General features: G+C 43.5%; 1 long non-coding RNA gene across 20 annotated transcripts in view; it reads right to left on the reverse strand.

Moving 5' to 3' along the window:
• The window catches only part of LOC120623021 (uncharacterized), a 560047-nt gene that overhangs the window by 84383 nt on the left and 455281 nt on the right, over positions 1-20383 (reverse strand). Inside the window, exon 8 of one of the 20 annotated variants that reach the window (XR_005658635.1) lies at positions 12247-12337. The exons of the other annotated variants lie outside the window; for them this stretch is intronic. This is a non-coding gene — a long non-coding RNA (uncharacterized LOC120623021). The remainder of the gene's footprint in view (positions 1-12246; positions 12338-20383) is intronic. 20 annotated transcript variants of the gene reach the window in all.

Below are 20383 nucleotides of genomic sequence, written 5' to 3' on the forward strand. Positions count from 1 at the left end.
CTCTGGCTTATAGTTAGAAAGCTGAGGTCCACAGAAGAATACAGACTTGTTCTAGGTGGTCCAGAGAGTGAGTCAGGGCCAAACCAGGTGCTCTGGCCCCATATCCACTCAGATGCACACTCGCAGAAGGTGGGGAGGCAGGAACAAAACTGGCCCTGAGGACAGAACATGCTCAGGCTTGTAGCAAGAAGGTGAAGAAAAAGAACAGCGGATTATAGGAATAACGAGCTTTAAGACAGTCACCACGCCCAACAGCAAAACGTGTCTCAGTGGCTCTCCCGGCATCATTCTCCTCCTTATGGGTAATTGAAAGGAGAGTGGGAGGTAAAATGGGGAGGGGATAAGCACAGAGGGAGGAAGACTGTATCCTGCCTATCCATACGATGAGCCACAAAGAAACCCCAATGTCAGGTCATTTGGTTTTTATAGTTATTTGCTGAGAACCATCCACTAGAAAGTGGCCCTTGGGACACAGTTTTGAGATGCATTGAGGCAGATCACTGGCTAGTCTCAAGGAGTAAGCACCACTATCACGCTATGCCTCTGACGTACGACCTCCGCCGTGAACCAGACAAGTGGAGGGCTGGCCCACAGCCATGATCCTGACTCAGTACTGTGGTCTGGAGGCTGGGTCAGAGCCACTTTGTTGTCTTGCTTCAAAGTTATCCTAATTACCCGCCTGCTGTGGGAAGCAGATGAAGCGGTGGCGGCATTGACACAAGCCTCTGTCCCATGACCTCCCTTTGGTTAAAACTGTTCATAGTCGATCTGTGCAACCCAACCAGCTGTTCCATGTCATCCAAGGCGATCTTTTTATTACCACCACCCTCGGCCTTACATTTCATGTCCTCGAAAAGTCCATTTCCAAATGGCCCGAAGTGATGTCAGAGTCAGGGCTCATTCATAACACTGTAATGAACATACTTACAATACACCCTTGAGTTCAGTGCATCTATAGCTTCCTGAGGGTGAAGTCTTTAAAGAAAAACTGCTGAGACAAAGTTCATGTACCATTTTTATGACTTTTGAGACATACCTTCAAAATTGACAAATCAAACTTTTGAAAACATTGGGAACCTCTGTTTCAAGCACGTAGGTATATAAACTTCCATACTGGAAAATGAGGAGAATAACTCTTTTGCCAAGATTTGGGAAGCTAAAATCTAATTCTAATCGTAAAGCCTTCCAGCCCACTCCTCATTCGTTCTACACCTGCAATTCACGTATTGACCACCAGTGGCCACTCTTTGGCTTTGGGAGACGAGAGCAAAACTTGAAAGTCTCAGGAGTATCCAACACTGCAAATCCATCAATGGCATAGCATACGTTATTCACAACTGCTTCTACCAGATCTGAGATCCTCAAGGGAATGGGCCACATAGCTTCAACGTCAGGAATCCTAAAGATATGCAAAGCATCTGCCACGGAGTACACATTTATTTAATGGGTTGGTAAGTTGCCATCAACATCTAAACAAACCCTCAATGAAATTTACATAGCAAGGGTGCCACTAAGGCCTCTGTGAGATTCTGCTTCACCGTAAAGGTGACACCATCCCCAGAGAAATATGTTTAAATGAAGGTACTTCTTAGAAGAGGATAATAATTTAAAATATAGAAAAAAAATAAGAAAATAAAAAGAAGGTGGCTTGTGGTTTCTTAGAGTAACCAGCCAAAAGATGACATTTCTTTCTTAGTTTCCAGTATATATTTCGGGAACAGATTAGGCTTTAAATGGAAATAAGAGTGTGTATCATTCCAGGTCCTAGAAAACAGACAGTGAGAGGCAAGTTGGTTCAAAAACAGAGGGTCTGACTTTGAACTGCTTGATGGTGAACGAACCAACCTTTGCTGCAGTGTCTGGCTAAGGCTTATGTCTACGCCGAGTGCCAAGGACATTTAAATGTGTGATATCTGATTTTCTGGGTGCAAAGCTCAGATGAAGCCTGGAAAACCCATCTGTACTCTCATAGCTTTTCAAAGGGAAACAAGGTTATTAACGTTCATGCAGCTTTTTGTATCAAAGATCAGGCACCGAGTGTAAGAAGTCAAGGGATGGCTCCCATGATAAGCTCTCGGAGAAGCAGAGCTTGGATTTTGGTCAATTTTGGCCAGAACTGGAAGGTTCATTAGGATCACATTCTTTAAGGTGGAGAAAGTAAGCCCCACAGAAGGAAAGTGATTCACCTAAGACCACACAGCTAGTTAGAAACCTAGCCAAAGAAAGGAAATAACTTGGTCTGTTGACCTGCAGGTTAATGCTCTGTCTCTTGTCTCAATTCTATTTTGGTTTTGAGTCTGCTTGTGTGTTTCATTTCACGGAAACATAAAAATCGGTGATAAATTAAATCACTCGTGCCTGACAGGCTGAGTGACATGATAAGGGGCCTTAAAAAGACCAATGCTATTTGAGATCTAGCAGACAGCATTCCAAATGGTGGACTATGATAATGGCAAAGGGTACCCGTTGGGTCAAGGAGACAAGGAATTATGACTGTAGGTGGGATTCTGATTAAAGGTATCTTTGAACCTTCTCTTCTCCTCCAGCCCTGGCACTACACCCTTATTGAGATTTTCACATATACGTACGACTTCAGGAGACTGCTGCCTCAGTCAGGGTCCAAATACGAAAATAGAAACCACCCTACGTATTGAAACAGGAGGGACTGAATACAGGAGTTTGGTTATGCCAGTGCCGGAAGAGCTGAGGACCCAGATAGGGGAGGAAGAGAGTCACAGCGGCAGGAAGCTGCCACCTTCCTGAGATTTCAGGGGCAGAGGGATGAAGTGACATTACTGGAGTGCGGGGTCTGAAATTAGGTGGGGAAAGCTGAAACCATGGCAGGCCTATTTAGCAAAGAGATAGGGAGAGGGAGTGGGCGAGGGTATAAGGAAGGGAAGGAGGGCAGCAGAAAGAGAGGAGGGGAGGAGGGAGGAGGGAGGGTGAGAGGGAGGGAAGGAGGGATGTTGGTGGGGCAGGGGGGGCGGGGTATGCTGGCTTCCCTCTGAAGCTAAGGAAATGAGAAAAAAGGTAAGAGATGAGTTTGAATGCCAACAGACCCAAACCTGTTTTGACTCCTAAATTATGTCATTGCCTCTCACCGCGCCCCCCGCAGCAGAATCTGTCTCTCACAGTGCTGCGAGTGACCCTGCGCCCTCTGATATTGTCCTTCTCTACTTTAAATGCCTCTCTGGCTTCCACCGCATTGAAGAAATGACGCTCACCTCCAGCACAACAATCAAGGTTCATCTCCACCTGGGCAAATTCCAGGCAGAGCCCAAAGCCGCCAGTTTTCACTCTGAAGGCAAATGCGCCTGGCTTTAGGAAGGAGGCGGTGTGTTGTGAGCCGCCTCAGGCTGGCACGTGATGATGCAGGATATGAATGGAGGCCATTCCAGCTGGAGGGAGAAGGTCATGGGCAGAGAGCAAGAGCACACAGGTCGGGGCTCAGAGAGGCTAGAGCCGAATGTCAAATCACATGGTTCCAAAACCCATCAAAGAGAAAATGGATGCATTAGGTCTTACTTAATAAGATAACATTCTTTCTTCATATCTCCCATGTGAATGTATCAAGCACCTCCCCCACCCCGGGCATGGGACAGATACAGTGTGAGGACAAAGTTGAAAGTCCAACTTAGGCCAAAGGAGTAGGCCCTGGAGCACCCTGCCAGGAGCCTGGACTTCATGCAGGGGGCCGGGGATGTAAGCTCAGCTGCGGGATGGAAAGCCCACTCTCACCTCACTGGGAGGTATGGCCTGGAAGGGGAAGAGGCGGGAGCGAGGAGCCTTCCGTGGTGTTGCCGGATGCAGCAGAGCCTCTGCCAGCCCAAGCCAGGCCCACACCCATGCACTGAAAGCGGGACCTTGTGCTCTTCTGAGGCAGAAAAGCCAATAAACTCATTTTCTTACAGAAAGAGTATGTCTTCGGGAAGGCCCTGGGGAGTCTGTCTACAAAGTTTAATTTCTGTCGAAGAATCCCGAGTAGGCAAAGAATATGGAAAGAGGGGGAGTGTGAGGAACCACGGAAGATGCTGGCATCTGCTTGCTGAGAATTTAACTTGCAACAGAACTTTTAGGTACATAATTTCATTTGATGCTTGGAACAGATCTCTGAGGTGAGGAGATGATGAGGGCATGCGTAGAGCGTGGAAGGGATCGGGAGGTCTTCGGATCTTTAACACTCGATTCACTCGACAAATAATGATCAAGTGACTCTGGGTGCTAGGCCTTGATCCTGGTGCCGGGGACTCAGCAGTGGACATGACATTGTCCCTTTCCACAAAAATCTCTCACTTTTGTTTTGGAAACAAACACACTGACAGGGCTTCAGGGCCCTTTAATCTTTCACCTTTTAATTTACCAAACATCTTTACATGTAAGGCAAGTAATTGCTTTTCCATTTTTATTGTTTTGAAAACTCTGGATGCATCTTACAATTGATGCAGGAATTTAACATAGTTGATATTTTTCTTAAAAAACAAAAACAAAAACAAAAAATACTGTGTTATTTAATTAATGATGTGGATCGATAGAGTCTTAAATCTGAGTAAACATGGAAAATGTTTATAATCGGGATATTAACACCTTCCATTTGGGGGGCATTATGTAGAGGGTTTGGGGAGGGGGTGGTAATGGGGGATAAAATTTGCATCTCCTCTCTCTGATGCACTGATGCATGACCATTTCATAAACATGATCTTAGTCACTGTCCCGTGTGAGTCAATTAATGTCACCATGAAAAACAAACAAAAAAAAAATGGAAATCTGCTCCTTTATGTTACTTAATATGAAAATGCAGCTCTTGGAAGAGGAAGGGTGTGGACTGGTCCAGTTTTGAGTCTCTGACCAATGGCTCAGTCAAGATGAGACAGCAGATGGATGTGAGAAGTTGAGTCAATGCCTCTCTCAGCAAGGAACCGTCGCACAATACCCTGTTCTCAATTGTTAAGCCACAATCACCCCAGAAAACATTTCAACTTCTTCCTTTGTTACACCGAAACTCGATTCCATGTAACTGACACAAATTTCCCTCGACTCTGAAGACTGAGAACAGTATGTAGGTTTAAAAAGAATGCAGAATACATTCCAGTTCCCCTCTGAAGTGGTTCTAAATTAAGTGCGGTAGAAGAGGGTTTTTAGATGAAACATCTTGGGAGCATCTGCAAAAAGTTACCTAGGAGGCTGGATGTGTATTTGGAAATGAGGTGGCTTCAGAAACGCATGGGGTCCAGCAGAAAGTGGGGTTGCCCAGGACAGAGGGACAGGAGAGACCTGCGCTGAGTGAGCTCATGACTTACCTCCTTCTCTCCTCTTCTAAACGGGACAAGAGAAAATGTGATTTAAAAAAAATCTTGGTTGCAGAGATCTCCAGGGGACGTTTATTTTGATAATATTTCAGGCCTGATTTTCAAGAATAAGGAGGTGCCAACTGTTTGTAAAAGCTTCTATAACAGCATGATCTCTGGCCCTTAGGATATTTATCTTTTATTTATACAGAGTACTTTTAAAAGCCTGTTACTATAACAAAGAAGTAACTGAGAGGCTTCATGTGAAAGGCAACACGATGTTTTCAGAGCCTGCATGTAAAGAAAATTTGTGCATAATACTATGAAACAAATACATGGAAAGACGGGTAGCAGGTTTCAGTCCTTCGCTAAATACACGGTGAACGTGGTACTGCTACGCACGAGGGAGATGAATCTGAACACGAGACACTGTCATCAAGGAATGAATGGTCTGGAGAAGGAAATGGATTTGTAAAAACACAAATTTCGGCATTGAATGACACAAGATAGGAAAAAGGAACCATGACACAGAGGAAAAAGGAGTGAGTAGCTACTTCCCTGACAGAATCAATTAAGACTTTCCAGCGTGGTAGAGGGGAGGCTTGAGTTTGGTCTAGAAAAATTACACTCTCTTAAGCCATCACCTGTACTAATGTATTAGTTATCTACAGCTATGTAACAAATTACCGCGAAACTTGGTGGCGCAAAACAAAAGTAAACACTTATCATCTCACATAGTTCCATGAGCAGTGACTTGAGTGGGTACAGCTTTGTCAGTGATTCTGGTTCAGGGACTCTGATGAAGTCATATTGGAGACTGAGCCAGGGCTACAGTTCTCTGAAGGGCTGACTGAGACGAGAGGATCCGCTTTCAAGGCAGATCAGCTATAGCTGGTGCCGGTGCCGGTGGGACACACAAGGCTGCTTGAGTGTCCTCACAACGTGGGGGCTGGCTTCCCCAGAGCCAGCGATCCAAGAAGGCGCTAAGCAGAAACCGCAATGTCTTTGGGGGCTTAGCCTCCTCAAAAGCCATTCTCCATCACATCCATGATATCCTACTGACTATAAAGGTCAGCCCTACTCAGTGTGGGCAGGAATACATAAGGACGAGAATACCATAGGGTAAGACTTATGAGCCATGTGGGAGGCTGGCTACCATGACTGATGATGGTGCCTAAGAGGTTGGCAGTTTGCTGTTATTATGTTTGGTCTGTAGTGACTGGGGGTGAGAGTAATGGGGGAAGTTTGTTCAGTGGTCAGACTTTCGAATCACATAAGTATTGGTTCAGATCTGGGCACCATCATATCGCTATGTGGCTTCTCTGCTGGTTGAGAGATGATAAGAACTAAAAAAGCCACATTAGAAGCCATATCAGAGATGGAGGCCATATGTTGGAAGCAGCCCAACCACGCCCGTAGCCCTGGATCACCTTCCTATGGATTACAACGTGAGGAAGAGGTAAACTTCCACTGTAGTTAAGTCCCTACGTGTTATGGTCTCTTTGCGATCAGAGCTTCACCTGTACCTGAATATAGTAGTTGGTACAAAATGTTTGACTTCTGAATCTAATTTTTTTCCCATCTGTAAAGTAGGCATAGAAAAATAAACCACACATTTTTTTGTGGGGGGAAAAAAAAAGAAGGAGGCATAAAAGTGTCTGTCCAGTGTCTGGCCCAGAACTCACACACTCATTGTCACGCTTGTCCTGTTTGAATTTATGATCAGTGCCAACACACTGGATGAAACAGAAACAGTGACTTCAGCTAATGTGTGTATCTTTCCGCCCACAGCATCGCTCCCAGGGATTTAAAACAATTTTCTCTGGAGACCTCTTTAATGGGAACTCGTGAAATTTAAATAAACAAGGCAGTGATTTTATAGAAAGAGCATTCAGTGACTGATCTGGGGCTAAGATCTGCCATGATCATCTCGCCATCTTTAGTCTGCAGTTTCCAACTCTAGAAAATGAAAGAAAAAAAAAAAAGAAGAAAGAGGAAGATGGGGAGAGAAAGAGGAAAGAAGAAAGAAAAAAAAAATAAAGGGGCAAGATCAATGCTCCTCAAACCCCAAGGGTTCTAGACAGCAACCATGGTAGTTCTGCTACTTCCCGTATTACAATTCGGCTTTGCAGAGCATTTTGCCAAGGAGAGTGTTTCACTCTATAAACAAGTTTGCAAATCACAAGATAGACAAGATGATCTACAAGGCACCGTTTGGCTCTGCGAATCTTCCCTAACCAGCTGCAGACACTTCACCTCCAGCGATAACTCCTGCTCCAAATCAAAGAATCCCACTACTTATACTCTTAGGGGCATGCTGTTTGTCCAAATGAAATTTTAGAAAGACACAAGTCCACTGAGGACTTCCTTCACCTGGCTGAATCTACGCAACTCGGCTGGTCTGAGCCATGCCATCTAGATAGAGAACTAGATGAGCAGTGAAGCATTCTCCAGCTCATGTATGTTCCAAGGTGGGCCGAGAATCCTCCTCCAAGATGCAATGGCAATTTAAATAAAGAATTAAAATAAGGAAATGAATTAGAACACTAAAATGCCATCTCTATCCAATGCCCTGGGCCTGAAATGATCAAAACTGTCATTTTATTTTATCCTCTCTTAAAATTACTACTTTTAATTACTCTACTGAAATTTCTTTGCCTAACTCATCGAATTTTCTATCAAAATTATCCACAGAATTAATTTGTATGTATTGGCACAAAGGAATGGGCTGATAAGATGGGCCACATCAGAGTGAAAAGTAAAAAACAAACACCCCCCCCAAAGAAAGAAAGCCCAACAAATCAAACAAAAAATGCCTCCCCCTCCATAACCATAAGAATATACTAGATGGAATAGTAAGGTGACTATTGTAATGCCCAAACAGTTCTGCACATGTTGGCTGAATCCTTGGCTTCCCTCGTGATGGTTAGTGTCTCATACCCATAGCCTCAAGTAACTTCCCAGTTCTCCCTAAAGAAGCTTTTGCTTGGAGGACCAGTGTGTGATGCCAACGTTCTGCATCTTCTGGATCCTCTTTTGCAGGTAGAATACGGTTTACAAATGAACACCTAGGGCAGCTTTGGATGGATCAGGAAGTCCCAAGAGGGCATGACGACAAAACGGAAAGATGGCATAAAAAATAGAGTCTGCTAACGTCATTTCAGTAATGGCATTACATGTATGGTCGTGCAGCTGTTCAGTCAATCAAATAGATACATCAGGCACTTTGCTTGAGGCAGGGGAGAAAGGAATGAAAATAAGACGGTCACTGCCCAACAGAATACATACAGGCTTCAAGGCAGCGTTCAGGTTTGGTTTCTAGTGATTTCTAGATATACAATGAGTAAATGAATGACTTTGGGCCAGTGTTAACTTCCCTAATCCTCAATTTGTTCATCTGTAAAACAGAATTTATAACACTCGCTTCCTGGTGGTTGTGAGGATACAATATGATTTACCTCTTTTGATCCTTTCTGGGGCAGCATATGACTCTGTGCTCTGATACCCAAAGGTGTCACACAATGCTTAAACATGCAAATGGTCAATAAACGCTTGAAATCCATTAGAAATCACTAGTATGTATAACCTTGATCTTTGTATAGAGTTTTGTACTTCTGTATTAAGTGCACTCATTCAGTCAGAAAACATGTATTCTGCATTTATTTTGTGTAGGCACTGGGCAAGGATTGTGAAAAGTAGATCTGATCCAGCCAGGACCCCTGCCCTCAAATGACTCACAGTCCAGTGGGGGAAACATGTTTATAAAAACGAAGTGCTCTTACAATGGCTTAACACTATAAGTGAGAACAGAGCAGAGATGGAAATAATTCTACTTGAAATAGAGAAGGCTCTCCAGGGAGCACGCTCTTTGAAAAACTGGTGGAATAAGGGAGTGGAAGGCGGATAGGAAAATCTTCCAGCCAGAGGAAGACAGCATGCAAAGAATGGGGGGTAAGAACTAACTTGCCCGGCCCACTTGGGGAAGAGCAGTTAATCAGAGCGGCTGGAATGGACATCGCGAGAAATGAGTCTGTTGTCGACGAGATGAGAAAGTTGGCCAAGGTCAGGGGGTGAATGAAGGTCCTCAGGAGCCAGGCTCAGGAGGAGAGGGTACCCTGGTGACCCGGTACCTTTCAGGTGTGTTCTGACTGGAGTTTTGGTAACAGCTGCATGGTCAGCTGCACAGTCGTAACTCAACTCACATCTAGGGTGGTCAAGTGAACTGAGTCGGTGACATAACAGGTAATCTTTGTCAACTGATTTGCACAAATTTGCATAAATATGTCCATGTTCGTAAGTTGAACAGATGCTAGGAAACATGCAAAACAAAAATGTGAGTTCCTGGACATTTTCTCAATCACCTAAAAGCTTATTTTCAGAGAAAACAAATGTGGGACCCAGGGGTCTGAACCTCTGGGTCTTCCAGGATCACGGGAAACCTGGGTACTTTTAGCCCTCTCCCCAACTCATGAGGGCCGCAGGCACCTGGACCCCAGGGGTAATGATGGATGGAGAAGTCACCTTCACGGCCAGCGTGCAGTCTGTCCCCTGGCAACAGGCAGAGCTGCTTCCTGGATTCTGTCTGTTTTCTACCATGTTAGGAAATTCATCTGGAGAAAGCACATTCCTTCTGAGTTCACCCCATGATTAGCATTTTGTAGGAAAAAAAAAAAAAAAAACCTTGAGGCTGAATTTCCTGCTCTTGGCTCTGCCCAACTCAACTCCAGTTGGTTTTCATTTATTTCAATGTGTATTTTGGAATCGGAGCTCTGTGCTTTCCCAGTTAACTCCCGTCACCTGGGGTGTGTTGTTTTGAGGGGAGGGGAGGCAGGGACACTGGCTCGTCTCCGGACTGTAAAAAAGGATTGTTAAAAAGGTGGCCTCTGACGACAGAGAGCGAGAGGGAACGAGCACCGGCCCTTTCTGCTGGGCCGTGTTGGACAGAGGGCTGAGGGCAGTGACCCCACCTTCAGCCAGGAACTGCAAACCCAACCTGAGAGAGAGCCAGACAGGGCGACAGTTCCCTGAAACAATCCCCCTCTGTTTGGATCCCTTTTGGGGTGAGTCTAATCAAGATGGGATGTGTGACTTCAAAACAGCTGGGAAACATTACAGGTCAAAAGTTTAAATCAAGTTAAGAACTGTCGGAATGTGCAAGCCCCACTGTTTCTAATCTGTCTTTTCCTCTAACACTGCAAAATGCTCCTCGTGGATGAAATGTCTTGGTCAGGGCTGGTGCTGACACAGGGGCCCAGGAAGGTACATTCGTGAAGGCCGCAGGGGCTATCTGAGAGGTAGCTTATTTCCTGGCAAAATAAACAAGAGGCCAAACCCAGGAGAAAATATAAACAAGGGACACGTAGAGTCAGAATACTAAAGCTGAAAAGTCACTGGAAATCACCCGAACCCCTTTATTACAAGTGTGAAATAGGCCCAGAGGGGTTAATTTCCAGCTCGAAGTCACAGGATTTAGTGGCTGACTGACTGGAGGGATAAATACATCTAGATGGTGCCAGACCCCAGGCCCAATCCCAATGGCTTGCGCCTGTCATTAGGATGGAGGGACATTCCTCTGGTCTGAGGCCTTGGGTGATCTGGCTCCCATCTATTGCTCTGTTTGCTGAAACCACAGCCCCTTTTCAACATCCTCCTGGCATACTGGCCTCTTTGTCCTGTAGATTCATGAAGTCCTTTCTCACTTTTGACTCTGGAGACTTGCTATTTCTCCTTTCCAGAAGTTGTGTTTTCTCCTCTGTTCCTCTCTTATTGGTACGTGAAACACCACTACCTCAGCAAGGCCCCGCTGAGGAAGCTGCCCAGAGAGACCTCCGAGTTGCCCTCTCTCTAGTCAGCTAGCTCCTGTCCTTCCTGGCACCTGATCTCCCATGATCTTCTCCATTTGTCACCCAGTTACTATTGTACTATAAGAACTTGAGGATGGAAACCTTGTCTGTTTTGCTGTTATATCTTGGTGTCCAACACAAGACAGTTGTTCAATATGTATGTGACTAACAGATTAATCAATCAACCAGTTAGGCAATCAGTGAATTCAAAGATAGTCTCTAAATGTCCCCTGGTGAGTAAGCATTGGGACACGTGGCACATTAAAGATGGCCACAAACTGTTTGAGCAGGGGTGATCTACATCCCTTCCCTTGATTCCGGGTGGACTCTGTGGCTGTTTGGTTAGTAGTAAAATGTCAGAAGCGGCCTGTGCCGCCTTCCGAGCTTTAGGAGACTGCCAGCTTCCACTTGCAACTGTCTCTGGGAGCCCAGAGCTGCCAGGTACGTAGTCTGGCTACCGTGAGAGAGCTACCATCCTGGAGAGGCAACGAGAAGATGCTCCTGTCAATAAATAGTCCCAGCTAAGCCCACCCTCCCAGCTATACCAAGTAAGTGAGTGAAGTCATTTTGTGCCCGCACCACCCCCCTCAAATAAGCCCAGCCACCAGCTGAATACCACTGAGTGACCTCAACCAGTGCCATAGGAATAGAAGAAACACCCAACTGGGCCCTGCTGGAATTCCTGACTGTGATGGGGGCTGCCGCTTTAAGCTGCTAAATTTCAGGGTGATTTCTTATGCAACAATAGATAACCGCAAAGGGGCTCTGTAGCCAGATGGTTTGGGTTCAAATCCTAATCCCACTATTCACTAGTCAGCTGGGTGACCTGCATATCAATTTATTTTCCTTAAGTATCAATAGCTAGATCATCTGCAAAAGGGGCCTAGTGAGATTCCCCACCCAATGAGCTGTTAGTACTTAGCACAATACCTGGCCAGTGATGTAAATGATCAATAAGCCTTTTCCTAACACTGTTTGTACGCTTACTGACATACCCTTCCAGCTAAGAAAAAAGATTCCAAGCATTCAAGTTATACCACTCACTTGCCATTAATTCATCCATGTTCCCCATTACCAAAGGGAAAAACCCAAACTCATTACAATTCGCAAATTCTCACCCTGCTTACACTCAGAGCGTTGCCTCCAGCCCCTCCTCATCTCAAATCCTGTTCTGAGCCATACCTGCTGATCCACACACAAACGAGCTTCCTAAAATGACAGGAAGGAAATGGATAAATACTTCCACAGTGAATTTTTCTGAATAGGGGAATTATAGGCATATTTCTTCCTTCATTGTGATTCCTTTTTGTATTTTCTGAATCTTCTACAGCAAACACTTTATTTTCATAAAATGTAGAGATTACAAAAAACAGGAAGTGATCATTTCTACCTGAGATTAATACACTATTTTATTTTTCTCTCTTCCTCATAGGATCTGCCTGTAATGTCTTGTATTACTGAATGAATGAATGAATGAATGAATGAATGCACTAAAAGCAATGAAAAGCCTATTGTGTATACATTAGGCAGAGTAGCATTGGTTTACATACAGAATATATTTGTGAAAATGTAAGGTTGGAAAGTTCTGTCTTTGTTTTTTTTTTGTTTTGTTTTCTTGTTTTGTTTTGTTTTGTTTTAAGATACTCATAGTGAAGTCTCTTTTTAAAATTAATTTTGGTTATTTTTTTAAAGACCAGTTTCTTAAAATGAGTTTCTCCTTCTGTATTTATGTTTATAAACTAATGACAGGCTCCTAAACACTCATTTAGCAATGACAAAGTTCCAAGACAGTGTGCTATATTCTGGTTAGAGGGATTTAGTTTAACCAAATATATATAAATTGCTTACACACCAAAGGGAGATGAGGTCTCTGGGGACATTAAACTACAGAGTAGAGATCTGCAGCCACAAACACTTCTTCTCTTAGAGCAGCAAGCGAGCCGACTCGGTGTGGCCACAGCCTCCTGGGCTCAGGCGCGGCACGGACACCCCCATGTCCCCAGAAGTCCTTCTTTCCCTCTGTGTTTCTAGGCTCGAAGGCCTTGTGTCTCCGATTCTTTCACAAATTTTCTAAATAGATTACTAGTTCACATGCTGCGTTTTTGTGCTCCGGTCGACACACCAGCTCAGGGTAACCCGAATCTGTCCAGCCTGCGTGACATGAACCCAGTGAATGTGGAAATTGCCTCCAAGTCCTTCACGCCTCCGATGCGCACGCGGGCTCTCCCCGAGCTCCTGTTTTGGGTTCCTGTCGCATTAACGGCTAAAGCCAAGCTCCTCTAACGCGCTGGCACCACTGCCTTCCTCCTTCTCGCCTGTGTTATCTCAGGAGATTCTCAACTCTTTAAGTCAGCCCAACAGCCTTCTTCTCTGGCCATTTCTCATCACTTAGATCTATAAATATTAATTACAAGCCTCATATTTTAAAACCCCTTTGAACATATTAACTATTTAGCCACATAAATCAATCCTAAACTAATCTTAGTGGTTCATGATAATTTCACAAGTTCCAGAACTTTCTATTTTAGCTACTGCTCTTCACTGTTTTTGCCACCATTTAATGCGCTTTCAATCTACTAGACCCTTCTTTAGATAAAAAGAACAGAGCAAGAAGGTGGATAGAGGGAGAAAGAGAATGTGGGGGCAAAGAAAAGGAGGGAAGAGAAGGAGGAGGAGGTTAGAAGAAAGGAGAAAGGAAGGACACGCGGGTGAGAGGGATAAACCCTGCGGGGACCCAAAGATCAGGGACCTACTTCTTTTTCTCCACCTGGCTCTGGGAGGCCTGAGCAAGTCGCTTAACCTCTCTAGGGTCGGTGTGGTGTAGAAGCTCTGTCTAGCATCTTCTTACTGGCAAACTCTCTCCTCCTACAGTAAGCCCCAGAGTTTTCTGTTACCAGAACATCCTTCTAAAAGGACCCCCAGATTGCACAGAGGTTGCTTTGCTCCTGTTTTCCTATGTATTCACCTGGGCAAGTCGAGGTACACTAAGGTTACTGACCAAAGTGGGTCCCTGAGACTTGCTTCAAGATTCACCAGGGGGGATAAGGCTCTATGGGTGTTGCCTTTGCAGTGTGTTTCTCTGCAGCCTATATATGGGTCAGCTGACTCTCAGGGTGCACCTCCTGGTTAGAGGAAAACCTCGCAGCCACGTCAGGAGTACCTAGGGAAGTCCTGACGGCACTGACTGCTCTGCACCAGCAGCTCCAGAAAGTATGGGGGACAGGGGAGGAGGGATGCAGAGTAACTGAGCGGCTAGCAGAGCAGTCAAACAAGCTGGGGTTCAAATGCTGGCCCCTGCAGGGTCCACCATGAGACCAGGCGCCTCACCTCCCTGAGATGCATTTCCCTCGCCTAAAGTGGAGAGGCTTCTACATGCTTCATCTGGTTGTTATCCAAAACACAAGAGACCATGCTACGACGCATACCGCTCAGCACCTGACTCATACTCAGTGTTCAATAAATGTGAGCTTTTATTATTACCATATTTCCTCCATTCTGAGACACCATCGATCGGAAGTCAAAGTATCAATTTAATAACTTCTCAGGGGGAGAAACAATATATTAAACACACGTTCCCATTTTAAGACATCACCATTTCAACAATATTAAAAGGTGAAAGGAAATGTGTCTTAAAAATCAATGAAATATGGTCTTATTATTGTCACATTTTGGAACCATTTTAAGTCATTTGCTTGTTTACTTGCCTTTTTCCTGGTCTGTCTGGCTTTTCCCCAGGAGACATGAAAGTTCCATGAGAATAAATAGATTCTTGTTTACCACTGTGCTCCCAGTGCTTAGTACAGGTGTCAAATGAATGTTTGATAAGATGGTTTAATGCGATCTTAATATGAGGGGGCTACTGATTAAAAGCCCACTAATGTTGCTACTGGTTCATATAATGAAACTTTCCCTCATGCTCTTCTAAACCATCCATTCAACTTTATTCCTCACCAGCCTTGGGAGAGGAGTTGGTCTGTTTGTGTATTTGTTGGGATTGGTATTTTCCTTGAACTATACACACAAGGAGTGAAGATGAAAGCTGATAACAAATGCAGAACGTCCACTATAACCCCTGACACAGAGGCAGCCATCACAAATCACACCTGAAATTAAGCACAAAGCAATGGTAGGGTATTGGTCCCAGTCAGCTTAAAATATGCCGCCAGTCTGAATGTCTTTAGGATCTGTAGATATGCATTAGAAATTAATAAATATCTGTTTATAGACTTGACTAAAATTTCTTCCTTCATTTTGCAAACCAGAAAAATAAACATTGAAAGTAATTTGCTTACTGTTGAATTGTACACTTGAAACTTATTGGATTTCGTTAACCAATGTCACCATAAAAAATAAAATAAATTGCCCATTCAGAATTCAAAACACTCATTCGCTCAATCGGCAAACATTTATTGAGGACCTGTGATGTGCCAGGTGTGTGCCAGGTACTGGGGGCAGTAGTAAGGAGGTTAAGGAATATAAATGAGGGAAACTCCTGTATATTCAGGTAACTGTTCCATGTCAGGGAAAAGGAAGCACTGGCGTAGGGCTGTGGGGCCCCAAGGTAAGGAGCAGGAATGATTCTGAAGAGGAGAGGAAGTCAGTTCCAAAAGACCGGGGGGAGAGCGCCCTGATTTTTCATCACTCCAGCCCTTTCAGAAGACTCCCTGCTGCGGGAACAAAATTCCAGGTCAGGGGACCCGTCAGACTCCCTCGGGTCTTATTGAAAAATAGAAAGACTTCTTATTAAGAGGAAAACAGATTTTACTCATTCGATTGTCTTGCAAGAAGGGGAGGTAATTACACAAAAGTTATGCTTCACTTATCATAAAACAGTAATTCTCAAATAATTAAACTATTTTATAAACAAAAAATTGGGTCCACTTAGTCCAATCATTTAAAAAAAATTTGTTTCATAAGAGCCTGCTCTAGCACACATTCTTCTTTTAACGAGGGTGAAGACGATCCAGGAGAGGGCCAAGGCGGCAGCCTCACTGTCAGAACAAGGACAAAGAGGAACTGAAAGATGCGGAACGGCCACAAGCCCAGTTCTCAGACCCAGCACTCGACAGCTCAGAGTTGGACCGACTAGGATGGAAGCATCATGCGTCCCAAGATGTCAGCTAGGCCTCACGAAAGCTGGAGTGGGAAGTGTTGCTGGAACACGATGGCCCTGGGCTGGTCTTCGACCATGAGAAAAAAATTCGATACTGGCAGAAAGGGAGGAAGGACACACCGGGCTGAGAGAGGAGCTCGGGAGCGCAAAGGGGCTAATCGGATATGGCACCAGTACAGAGAGGGAGCTGGCGATACAGGGAAGTATTGGCAGAAGCTCATGCAAGGCAAATCCCGATTATACAAGGAGCTCAAAATTGTGTTGTGTTGTTTTGTTTCAATAGGCACTGAGGATGAAAGTATTGAGCAGAAAAGTGATACAACCAAATGTGTGTTTCAGGAAGACAGTTCTGGTGGCGCTGCAGCTCAGCTGGGAGAGATGAGAAACATGGGAAGGAAAGGGTTATTGCAAAAACAGTTAGTGCAGGTGACAGATGGCAGGGTCGGACCTCAGATACTGAGGAAGTAGGTGGATAGGCCTTGGAGATCAGTTGGATGAAGAAGGTAAAGAAAAACACCCTGGCGTGCTAAATTATTAGAATAAAGACTGTCGCCCCTTTGAGTTCACCTAAAGGAATGTACTGGAACAGTCACAGCAGGACTCTCCATAATGGCCACATGGAAACTGCCCAACGTCATGACACAGCAGATGACCACGTGGCTCAGAGAACGAAAGCTCTCCAACAGGAAGATGGGTGTGGGTGAAATGTACGAACATAATGCTGAGGGAAAGAAACCAGACACCTTCATACGCCCATCAAAACAAACAAACAAGAGAATGTGTATTGTATCATTCCACTTATAAGTTCAAACCCAGGCCTAAGGCACTGATGCTATCTGCAGCTATGATACGGGTTATATTTGGTGGGGGTGGGTGGCAGTTAGTGATCCAGGGAACATGGAGACCTCTAGAGGTAAATTCTGTTGTTCCAGTTCCACGTTCTGGAACACCACCAGAAAATCCAGCTGTATACATTCTATCTGCATGCACGTTTATGCAAATATGTTTAAATTAAAATTTTAACCCCCATAAGTATTCTTATTTGCAGAACCTACTGAACAACATGAAAACAATTTCGATAATAACAACAATACCTTCTATTCTGGAATGCTACTCCTATCTACATATTAGAAACTGATAGGTGCTGACAACGACCTTGTGAGATCAATTTAAAACCCCCATTTTACAGGTAAGAAAATGCAGGCAGTGAGATGTTATATAATTTCTCCAATGCCATCATTCTTTAGGAACAGACTGGGATTGGAATCCAGGGAGCCCTACACTGGGCAGCTTCATGATTCCACAAGAGTGTCTCAAGAAATGAAGCCAGACCTAGCTTATTTTGGAAAAGCAGGGTCATATAGACATAGCAGACTCGACGCCTAAAGTAGAACAAACATCTGGGTTATCGATGAACTACTTCAAGCTCAGCACCGTGCTTACTTCCACAATCTCAGATCTCTCTAGCACACACCCTTCCTTATGAAACTTTCAATCAAACTAATGAATTCAACCCAGAAAAGCAAACACATTTTGGATAGAACAGTCATCTTTTTAAATCAGTTTTTGTGTTTCCTATATAAACCATCAGCCCAGAGGTACTATTTCTGAAAGCATTTTGTAATGGAAGGTTTTACCTGAGTGCCATTTAGTATTATCATTATTATCCTTGTTATTAATAATAATGATTTATAGAGCAGCTTGAAGAGGCACTGCTATTTAGAGACTAGGAACACCAAGTCTTCTTTGATACTTAAGTCAGCAAATATAACAGGAAGAAGAGAAGGCAAAGGGAGAAATTAAAACAGAGGGCTCTATCTTAGGCAGACACCTGCCTTCAGGGACCAAGAAGCAGTTCATATGAAGGAAAGATTAAGCAAAAATGGAACTCAAGGACAAACACTTCCTCCACTAGATCACTTCAAAAGATGCCGTCTGCTGAAACCCGCTGAGCCTAGCCACAGGCTGGAGAGGCCTTGAGGAATTAACTTCCACCACGTTGATGTCCCAGGAGAGTTTTTAAAGCAGTTCTACAAACAAGATCGCAAGAGACCTTTGCAAGAATGCCGTGAGCTACACAGGGGTGGCATTGCTTCACATCTCCCTGCCTGTCATGAAGGCACTGAAACCCGTGGCAGCCCAGCACCCTGTGAGAACATCGCAAAATGCCACTCTGCCCACTCAACCATGTGAAAGTGCTGGAGCTGGAAAGTGATCACAGAGGCCATCCGGTCAGGTGGTTCGCAGACATCACTGACTAATAAAGCCATTTGGGAATCTTGTTAAGGATCTAAATTCCTGAGCCCCAAGGCAATAATCATAAAAATAAAAGAAGTCAGGTCCACAGAATGACAGACTCACTTGGAGGGTCAGGGACGGATAAATCGAAAACTCTCACCTAGCATCCTGGTAAGCAACCAAACAAGCCGAGATGAAGAGAATATCCTGAAAGTTTCAAGAGAAGAAAGGCATTATGGGACAGTAATCCTGTTCGCAGCCGTTCTCACCCTCTGAGAGAAAATGTATTTCAATTATACACTCAGACAACATACATAAAGGACACTGATGTTTCTGCAAAAAATATTTTCTGCAAAACAATAAGAAAATTGAGCATATACTTCAGTTAAGTGAAAAAGAAATCCAAGAAAAATAGAAAAGGAGTCCAGGAAATCCAAGGAAAAATGGAAACTAAATCCAGAGGGGAATAAATAAACTCTCAAGATGACAAATATGTGGCAAAAAGTAATCAGTCCAAAAGGGAACAGGAAGTTGACAGGTGCCGGAAATAACATCTTCAAGAGGGAAGCTGATTTTGTCGTTTTGTGTGTGTGATAAAGAAGCTGCAAACTCTTAATAAGAAAATGAAAGCATTGATTTTTCTGTCAGTAAGAAAAATAAAGGAACAACAACAACAAAAAAAACCCAGAGACAAAAACATATACATAAAAGTCATGAGATAATTATGAAAAACTAAAATGCAGCCTATTTTTGAGAAATTCATTGGGTATAAGGCTGAAAGTTTTTATAATTTTCCCATGTTCCTTCGTGTAGTATGAATTTAGAGGCACAGCCTTGCATTTTCTTTTGTGTCCGGCCAGACCACGTGACTGCGGTGAGTGACCTGGACACGGAGAAAGCCATAGGACTTACTGGCTCTGTGACCTTGGGAAAGTTACTTAACTTCTCTGTGCCTCAGTTCTCTCCTCTTTAAAATGTCACCTACCCCATAGGACTGTTAAAAAGATTAAACGAGCTCATGTATGCAATGCACGTAGAATGGTAACTGATTTATAGTAAACATGTAAATAGTAGGTATTATTATTACAATATTAAAATATAGAAAAAATAGCTGATTTTTGATGCAAAGGCTATTATTAAAATTAGCCTCTTAAAACATAGAAGGCTTAATGAGAATAAAATAAAATAAATATAAAACTCAAGAAATGAAAAATAAAGGTATAGCTGACAAAACAGGAGGTAGGAAGAAGGTAATTTTCAACATCCTCATTTAAAATGAAAGTAATCAGATACTGTACAAACTAACTAGATAGTTTAAGCAATAGTTTTGAGCATTAATATAAAATTTAAAATAATTTAATTACGCTAATCTAATTCATTGAATGTATTAATTTCTTGTTAATTATAATTCAACTATAGCACATTTCAGATGTATTGCATTTATTTATAATTTATATTATATTAATAGTTAATCGTAATTGTAATGGATAATTAACCCATTAACTTAAATGGGATATAAAATAAAATAAATAGTAAACATGAAATTTATAAATACCAGAAAGTGGGTGGTGGGAAGGGAAGGTAAAGTGAGAGGTAAATAACCATGACTGACCTTTGCAGAATTTTTGTTATGTACCAGGTGCTTATGTTCTAAGTGCTCTACATATATATCATCTCATTAATCCTCTAACAACTCCAAGAGTTAAATAGTATCACGAGGATGATGGCCAGTTTACAGATGAGGAGTCTGAGGCAGAGAGAGACTGAGCACCTCCTCCAGGTCACGGAACTGGTGAAGGAAGAAGAGTGACTCTTCACCTCTACCTGCTACCTTTGACAGTGGGGAGGTAGTCACGGCGGTTTACAGATATGATGTGGTGTTACAGTTGCAAATGCCAAAAAAT

Source organism: Pteropus medius, unplaced genomic scaffold (assembly GCF_902729225.1).
Source record: "Pteropus medius unplaced genomic scaffold, Ma_sr-lr_union100, whole genome shotgun sequence".
Taxonomy (NCBI): domain Eukaryota; kingdom Metazoa; phylum Chordata; class Mammalia; order Chiroptera; family Pteropodidae; genus Pteropus; species Pteropus medius.